General features: G+C 43.6%; 1 non-coding gene across 1 annotated transcript; it reads left to right on the forward strand.

Moving 5' to 3' along the window:
* The first annotated feature begins 5199 nt into the window (after window positions 1–5199).
* On the forward strand, window positions 5200–5306 carry LOC131247442 (small nucleolar RNA R71). Its single transcript, XR_009171739.1, has one exon. It is a non-coding gene; the product is annotated as a small nucleolar RNA R71 (small nucleolar RNA).
* The last annotated feature ends 2107 nt before the right edge of the window (window positions 5307–7413 follow it).

Here is a 7413-nt window from a genome sequence, read left to right on the forward strand (position 1 = left end):
CCTAAAATCTACATTGTCCTCAATGTAAAAAAAAATAAAAAAAAATAAGCATGTAATGCACATGGGACAACAAAAATATAAGAGGAGTGATGGAAAGATAGTACCTGGATGGAGAATCAAGAGGCTTTCTCAAAAAATATTAACGTAAAAGCGAGTCAGCACAAGAGAGAAATTAACAGAATAAAAATAACAAAAATGAAATCCTACCTATACCACTTTCGCAGGTACTCTCGATTACATTTAGCGTATGCAACAAGCCTTTAAACCCCTAGGTTACCCCTAGTGGACGAGTTGTAGTCTCGTGAGGGTTTGCAGTAATGTTACCCACAAACATTGAACTGACTAATGATAACAATGACATGAAATGAAGAACTGGGTTGCCTCCCAGGAGCGCTAAGTTTACCGTCTTCAGCCAGACAAATAAAACAACTACCCTAGTCCTAAGGAAACAGGAACCCTACCTATACCTCCATCAGACTAGGAGATCAATCCTGGTAAACAGGATCAGTCAGAGGCATGGACATGTCCTCTGAATCAAATTTCGTGACAAATGGTTTCAATCGATATCCATTGACTTTAAACTCCTTGCCATTGTCGGGATCTCTTATCTCAACGGCCCCATGCGGAAAAACAGTGACAACAATGTAAGGGCCGGTCCAACGAGATCGAAGCTTACCCGGAAAGAGATGTAATCGAGAATTGTACAAAAGGACCTTCTGACCAGGCATGAATGATTTTCGTAAAATGTGTTGGTCATGAAATGCTTTCATCTTGTCCTTATAAATTCTTGAATTATCGTACGCATCATTCCGGATTTCTTCAAGTTCATTCAATTGAAGTTTGCGTAGCGAGCCAGCATTGTCAAGATTGAAATTAAGATTTTTGATCGCCCAGTACGGTTTATGTTCCAGCTCCACAGGCAAGTGACAAGCCTTCCCATAGACAAGTCTAAAGGGAGACATTCCAATAGGGGTTTTAAATGCAGTATGGTATACCCATAAGGCATCGGTCAATCGGATTGACCAATCCTTACGCTCAGGGTTAACCGTTTTCTCCAAAATGTGTTTAATTTTCCTATTAGAAATCTCAGCTTGCCCACTTGTCTGTGGGTGGTACGGGGTGCTCACCTTATGAGAGATACCATATTTCTTCATTAAGCTCTTGAATGATCTATTACAAAAGTATGAGCCCCCATCACTAATGATGGCTCGAGGCGTTCCGAATCGAGAAAGAATGTTTTCTTTTAGGAATTTGATGACCGTGCGATGGTCATTCTTTCGACACGGAATCGCTTCGACCCATTTAGTGACATAATCCACGGCGAGCAAAATGTACAGATTTCCAAACGATTGGGGGAATGGTCCCATGAAATCGATGCCCCAGCAATCAAATGCTTCAATGATAAGGATGGGATTCAAAGGCATCATATTTCGACAGGACAATGCTCCTAATTTCTGGCAACGCTCACAAGCTTTGCAAAACTCATGAGTGTCCCTAAACATAGTGGGCCAATAAAAGCCACACTGCAGAATCTTGGTCATGGTCTTTTTAGCAGAAAAGTGACCACCACAGGCCTCTGAGTGACAGAAGGAGATGACGCTCTGATGCTCATCGCCTGGTACACATCTCCTTAGGATTTGGTCTGGGCAATATTTAAATAAGTAAGGATCATCCCAGAAAAAGTTGCGCACCTCGGTGAAGAATTTCTTCTTATCTTGCGCAGTCCACTGTGTCGGTATGGCACCTGTGATAAGAAAATTAGCAATATTAGCGAACCAAGGTGAATGGGAGACTCTAAACAATTGTTCCTCAGGGAACATGTCATTGATATGGGTTGTCTCAAGGGAATCAGAGGTATTAAGGCGAGAAAGGTGATCGGCCACTACGTTCTCTACTCCCTTTTTATCTTTAATTTCCAAATCAAATTCTTGGAGTAGAAGGATCCATCGTATCAGACGGGGCTTAGAATCATTCTTAGAAAGAAGATACTTAAGTGCCGCATGATCTGTGTAGATAATGATCTTGGATCCGATCAAGTAGGACCTAAATTTATCCAAGGCGAACACTACAGCTAAGAGTTCCTTTTCCGTAGTCGAGTAGTTCACTTGAGCAGAATTTAAGGTTCTACTTGCGTAGTGAATGACGTAGGGCCGCTTATCTTTTCTCTGGCCTAAGACCGCTCCAAGAGCATAATCAGAAGCGTCGCACATAAGCTCAAAAGGAAGGCTCCAGTCGGGTGGTTGCATGATAGGTGCAGTGGTTAACGTGCCCTTAAGCTTGGTGAAAGCTTCCTGGCATTGCTCAGTCCACTCGTACGGAGCATCCTTTTGGAGAAGAGTACATAAAGGACGAGAGAGGAGACTAAAGTCCTTTATGAATCGCCTATAAAATCCTGCGTGTCCTAAGAAGGATCGCACGTCTCTGATGTTCTTGGGTGGAGGTAGGTTAAAGATAAGATCAATTTTTTCCTTATCTACCTCGATTCCCTTGGACGAGATGATATGCCCAAGGACAATTCCCTTCTGAACCATGAAATGGCACTTCTCCTAATTAAGTACCAAGTTCTTTTCTTCACATCTTTTCAGCACACATTTAAGACTTTCCAAGCATTTGCTGAAAGATGGACCATAAACAGAGAAGTCGTCCATGAAGACCTCTAGATATTGCCCCACCATGTCAGAAAAAATACTAAGCATACATCGCTGAAAAGTGGCAGGGGCATTACATAGTCCGAATGGCATCCTTCGATAGGCAAAGGTGCCGTAGGGACATGTAAATGTGGTCTTTTCCTGGTCTTCAGGGGCTATCTCTATCTGGTTGTAGCCCGAATACCCGTCAAGGAAACTATAATAGGAATGACCAGCTAACCTTTCTAGGATCTGATCAATAAATGGTAAAGGAAAGTGGTCTTTCCTCGTGACGGTATTCAACTTTCTGTAGTCAATGCACATTCTCCAACCAGTAGTGACTCTAGTTGGCACGAGTTCATTATTAGCATTGGCTACGATGGTGATTCCGGACTTCTTAGGGACCACTTGAGTTGGACTCACCCATTGACTATCAGATATAGGGTATATAATACCCACATCCAATAGTTTAAGAACCTCGGCCTTAACCACTTCCTTCATGTTTGGATTTAGTCTACGCTGTGGTTGCCGAGCGGTTTTTGCATTATCCTCAAGGTATATGTGATGAGTACAAATCGAGGGATCGATTCCTTTAAGGTCCGCTATCGTCCATCTCAGGGCTCCTTTATGCTCAATGAGAGTAGATATAAGCATACTCTCCTGCTCTTTCTCCAGGTGGGCAGAGATCACCACCGGGTATGTCTCATCTTGACCTAAATAGGCATATTTCAAATCAGAGGGCAAAGGTTTTAGGTCAAGCTTCGGCGGCTTGAGGTTAGACGGTAGAGGCACTATATCGGTTTGTGGCAATTCTTCAAATTGTGGCCTCCACCGGTTAACTTCAAGTACCGGTGCAGTATCAAGCAAGGCACACGTCTCCCTAATCATGTCATCATCGAAATCATGGGAGTGGGCCAGGCACGTCTCCAGATGGTCGGAGGATAAGGTTAGAGGTGTCGTATCTTCCACGAAAGAGTCAATCATGTTAATGTCGTGGAAATCGTCATCATCCTCTGCGTTGCTGCCGTTATTGAAAAAAATGTTTGACTCCAATGTCAAATTTCCAAAAGACATAGTCATGATACCATTCCTGCAATTGATAATTGCATTTGACGTGGCAAGGAATGGGCGACCAAGAATGACGGGAATCTGAGTGCTCATGTTATTGATGGGTTCGGTGTCCAGGATGATAAAATCTACAGGGTAGTAAAATCTATCGACCTGGACTAACACATCCTCAATTATCCCTCTTGGTACACAAACAGAGCGATCAGCAAGTTGTAGTGTGGTTAGGGTGGGTTTTAATTCACCCAAACCTAACTGCTTGTATATCGAGTAGGGAATCAGATTGACGCTCGCTCCTAAGTCAAGAAGTGCGTGATCAATTCGATGGTTCCCGATTACACATGATATGGTTGGGCTACCGGGATCCTTGAATTTCTGCGGCACGTCTTGCTTCAGGATGGCACTCACTTTTTCAGTCAAGAATATTTTCTTTTGAATAATTTTTTGTCTTTTGGTCGTGCATAAGTCTTTCAGGAATTTGGCATATGAAGGTATCTGTTTAACGACATCAAGTAGAGGAATGTTGACTTTCACCTGTTTCAACACCTCTAGGATATCCTGAGAGTTAGAGAGAGGTTTTGGTGAAACCAACCGTTGGGGGAACGGAGCAACTAGCTTCTCTAGAAGTTCCGGTTCTACTTTTTGTGGGGCATCACTGGATCGATCATTATTGTCCTCTTCTGGTTCTTGAGGCTTTTCGGGCCTAACTGGAAGAGTTTTATCAATGATCTTCCCACTCCTAAGAGTGGTGATGGATTTAGCATGCCCCATCTGATTTGAAGAGCTGGGATCATTATTCTCGTACTGCGGTTTAGGATTGGGGAGAGGTTGTGCAGGAAGCATCCCCTTTTCTATAACCGTCATACGAGAATCTATCTTTTGCATAAAATCTGTGATTCCTCGCATTACCTGAGCCAGCTCTTGTATGGGATTTTGAACCGGTTCCTCTTGAGGTTTCACTTGATTTGGATTTTGATTGAAGAAACCTGGAGGAGTCGCCGTTTGTCCATTCCTCCAACTAAAGTTTGGATGATTTTTCCAGCCAGGATTGTATGTGTTGGAGTTAGGTCCAGTAAAAGGTCTTTGATATTTGTTTACGACATTGGCTTGTTCATTCAACACTCCTCGAAAGGCGGGTATTGTAGGACAGTTTTCAGTTGTGTGAATGTTGCAATCACAGATGCCGCAAACAATTTCATTGACCTTATCCTTCTTTCCTTCCATGGCCTCAACTTTCCTTATGAGCGTAGTCACTTTACACTTGAGATCATCCTCTTCTTTCAAGAGATATAATCCACCTTTCTCCTTTAATTGAGTCGGCCTAGACGTGGTGTTCGCCATTGGGTAATAGTCCCATGATTGTGTTTTTTCAGTGAGACTATCGAGGTAATCCCATACCTCGTCAACATCTTTGTTGATGAACTCTCCATTACACATTGTCTCCACCATTTGGCTCATGGAAGATGTCAGTCCATCATAGAAAAAATTTGTAATGCGCCACGTTTCAAATCCGTGTTGTGGGCATGAACTGACCAAATCTTTGAACCTTTCCCAACATTGGAAGAATGTTTCATCTTCCTTTTGGGCAAAGTTCATGATTGCTTTTCTGAGGGTAATCGTTTTATGATGTGGGAAGAATTTTTTTATGAATTCCCTCTGCATGTCGTTCCATGTGCCAATGGATCTAGGACGCAGTGAATGTAACCACGTCTTAGCCTTCTCTTTTAAGGAAAAGGGAAAGAGTTTCAGCCTAATTGTATCCTCAGATACATTAGGAAAACATAATGTAGCTATAATCTCATCGAACTCTTTCAAGTGCAAATATGGACTCTCTGATTCAAGTCCATGGAATTTGGGAAGGAGTTGGATAACTCCTGGCTTGATGTCCATCCATTTTGACGTGGGCCACGCCTTAATGTATTTATTGTATCCACATCGTCCATCCCTAGACGTGGGGCCCATCTTGGCAATGTATCTGCCACACCGTCCAGCATGGGATAGTGGACCCACCATGATGTACGTGTTTTATTGATACGGCCCACTTGTCGTATATGAGGCCCATTGGTGCGGCCCAATGATGCGACCCACCATGATGTATATGTTGTATATTCACACCATCCATTCATGTGACCCCCACGTGATGTACCTATTTAAGGCCTAGAGGGCGAGGCCCGATATGATGAAATGAGGCCTATTGATGCGGCTCACTTGATGTATTGGCCCATTGGTCTAGCCCATTTGATGTATGTTGGCCCATTAGTGTGGCCCATTGATGTAACCCACTTGATGTGTTTAAGGCCATTACTGCGGCCCATTGATGTAGCCCACATGTTGTGTATTTGGGGCCTATGTGTTGGGCCCACCTGTTATGTATTTAAAGCCCACGAGTGAGGCCCAATGTGATATACTTTTGACCCATATGCTGAGGCCCATTATGATGTATTTCCAGCCCATTTGGTAAGGCCCGCTATGATATATCTTTGACCATGTGATGCAACCCATAGTGATGTATATAGGGCCCATGTATTGCGGTGGTGTACATGAGGTCCATGGGTGAGGCCCAATGCGATGAATGTGTAGACCGATGTAAGGCGTGATTTCACTATAATGTATGAAACAATGTTTACGTGGGCTACTCCTTGGGAGCGATGTTGGCTAAATGGCCACATTGATAAACAATGATGGTTTAATGTCCACATTGTGACCTTCCCTTAGGCCTTATTCGGCCGATTCCTATTATCGAGGCCGATTCTTGAGGCCGACTCCGGTTCTGATTATCAAGGCTGATTCCGATTGTTGATTCTGATTCTAATTGTTGAGGCCGATTTTGATTGTCGAGACCGATTTCGATTGCCATGGCCAATTGTCGAGACCTATATGATGTATATGCGACCCGTAGTTGAGGCCCATTGTGATGTGTATTCGGCCTATGTGATGTGTATGCAGCTCGTGTATAAGGCCTAATGTGATAAATAAGAGGTCTATGTGATGGGGCCCATTGTAATGTATTTGACGCCCATGGGCAAGGCCCATTGTGATGTATTTGAGGCCCATGGGCAAAGCCCATTGTGATGTATTCATGGCTCATGGGCAAGGCCCATTGTGATATATTCGTGGCATATGGACAAGGCCATTGTGATATGTATTAAGCCCATGATGCATGGCCCATTTGATGTATTCGAGACCCATGTGTAGGGCCCACATGTCATGTATTTGAGGCCCGTGAGCAGGGCCCACTTATTGTGTATATGTGGCCCTTGAGTTAGGTCCATTGTATATTAGGCCTTTGTGTGAGATCATGAGCCCATTATATGTTTGGTTGTTTGGCTCTATGTGGCCATTCCATGGAGGCAATGTTGGTTAAATGTCCACATTGTTGAGGCCGATTGTTGATGTTGGTTGATGATATCGATTATGAGTATGTGACAGCATAGCATCATGATACACGCCCATACACGTCATCTGCATGTTTGTTATGAGATGTGGTTGACCATTGCATATGACATTGGGCAGGTTGTTATGAGACTCCTAGATAGGCGGAGGTCATCTCACATGAGCACACGGTATGCGCAGGATTGATGTATGACTAGATTGTATGACTCATGCATCTTGCATTGTGATTACTTTACGCCCTAACGACATCAGGGCCGTAGCCTCCACAGGCATATCGTGGATGGCCAGATGAGACACCAAAAATCTGTTACTAGCATCAGGCTGTCAT

The sequence above is a fragment of the Magnolia sinica genome, chromosome 5 (assembly GCF_029962835.1).
Source record: "Magnolia sinica isolate HGM2019 chromosome 5, MsV1, whole genome shotgun sequence".
NCBI lineage: Eukaryota > Viridiplantae > Streptophyta > Magnoliopsida > Magnoliales > Magnoliaceae > Magnolia > Magnolia sinica.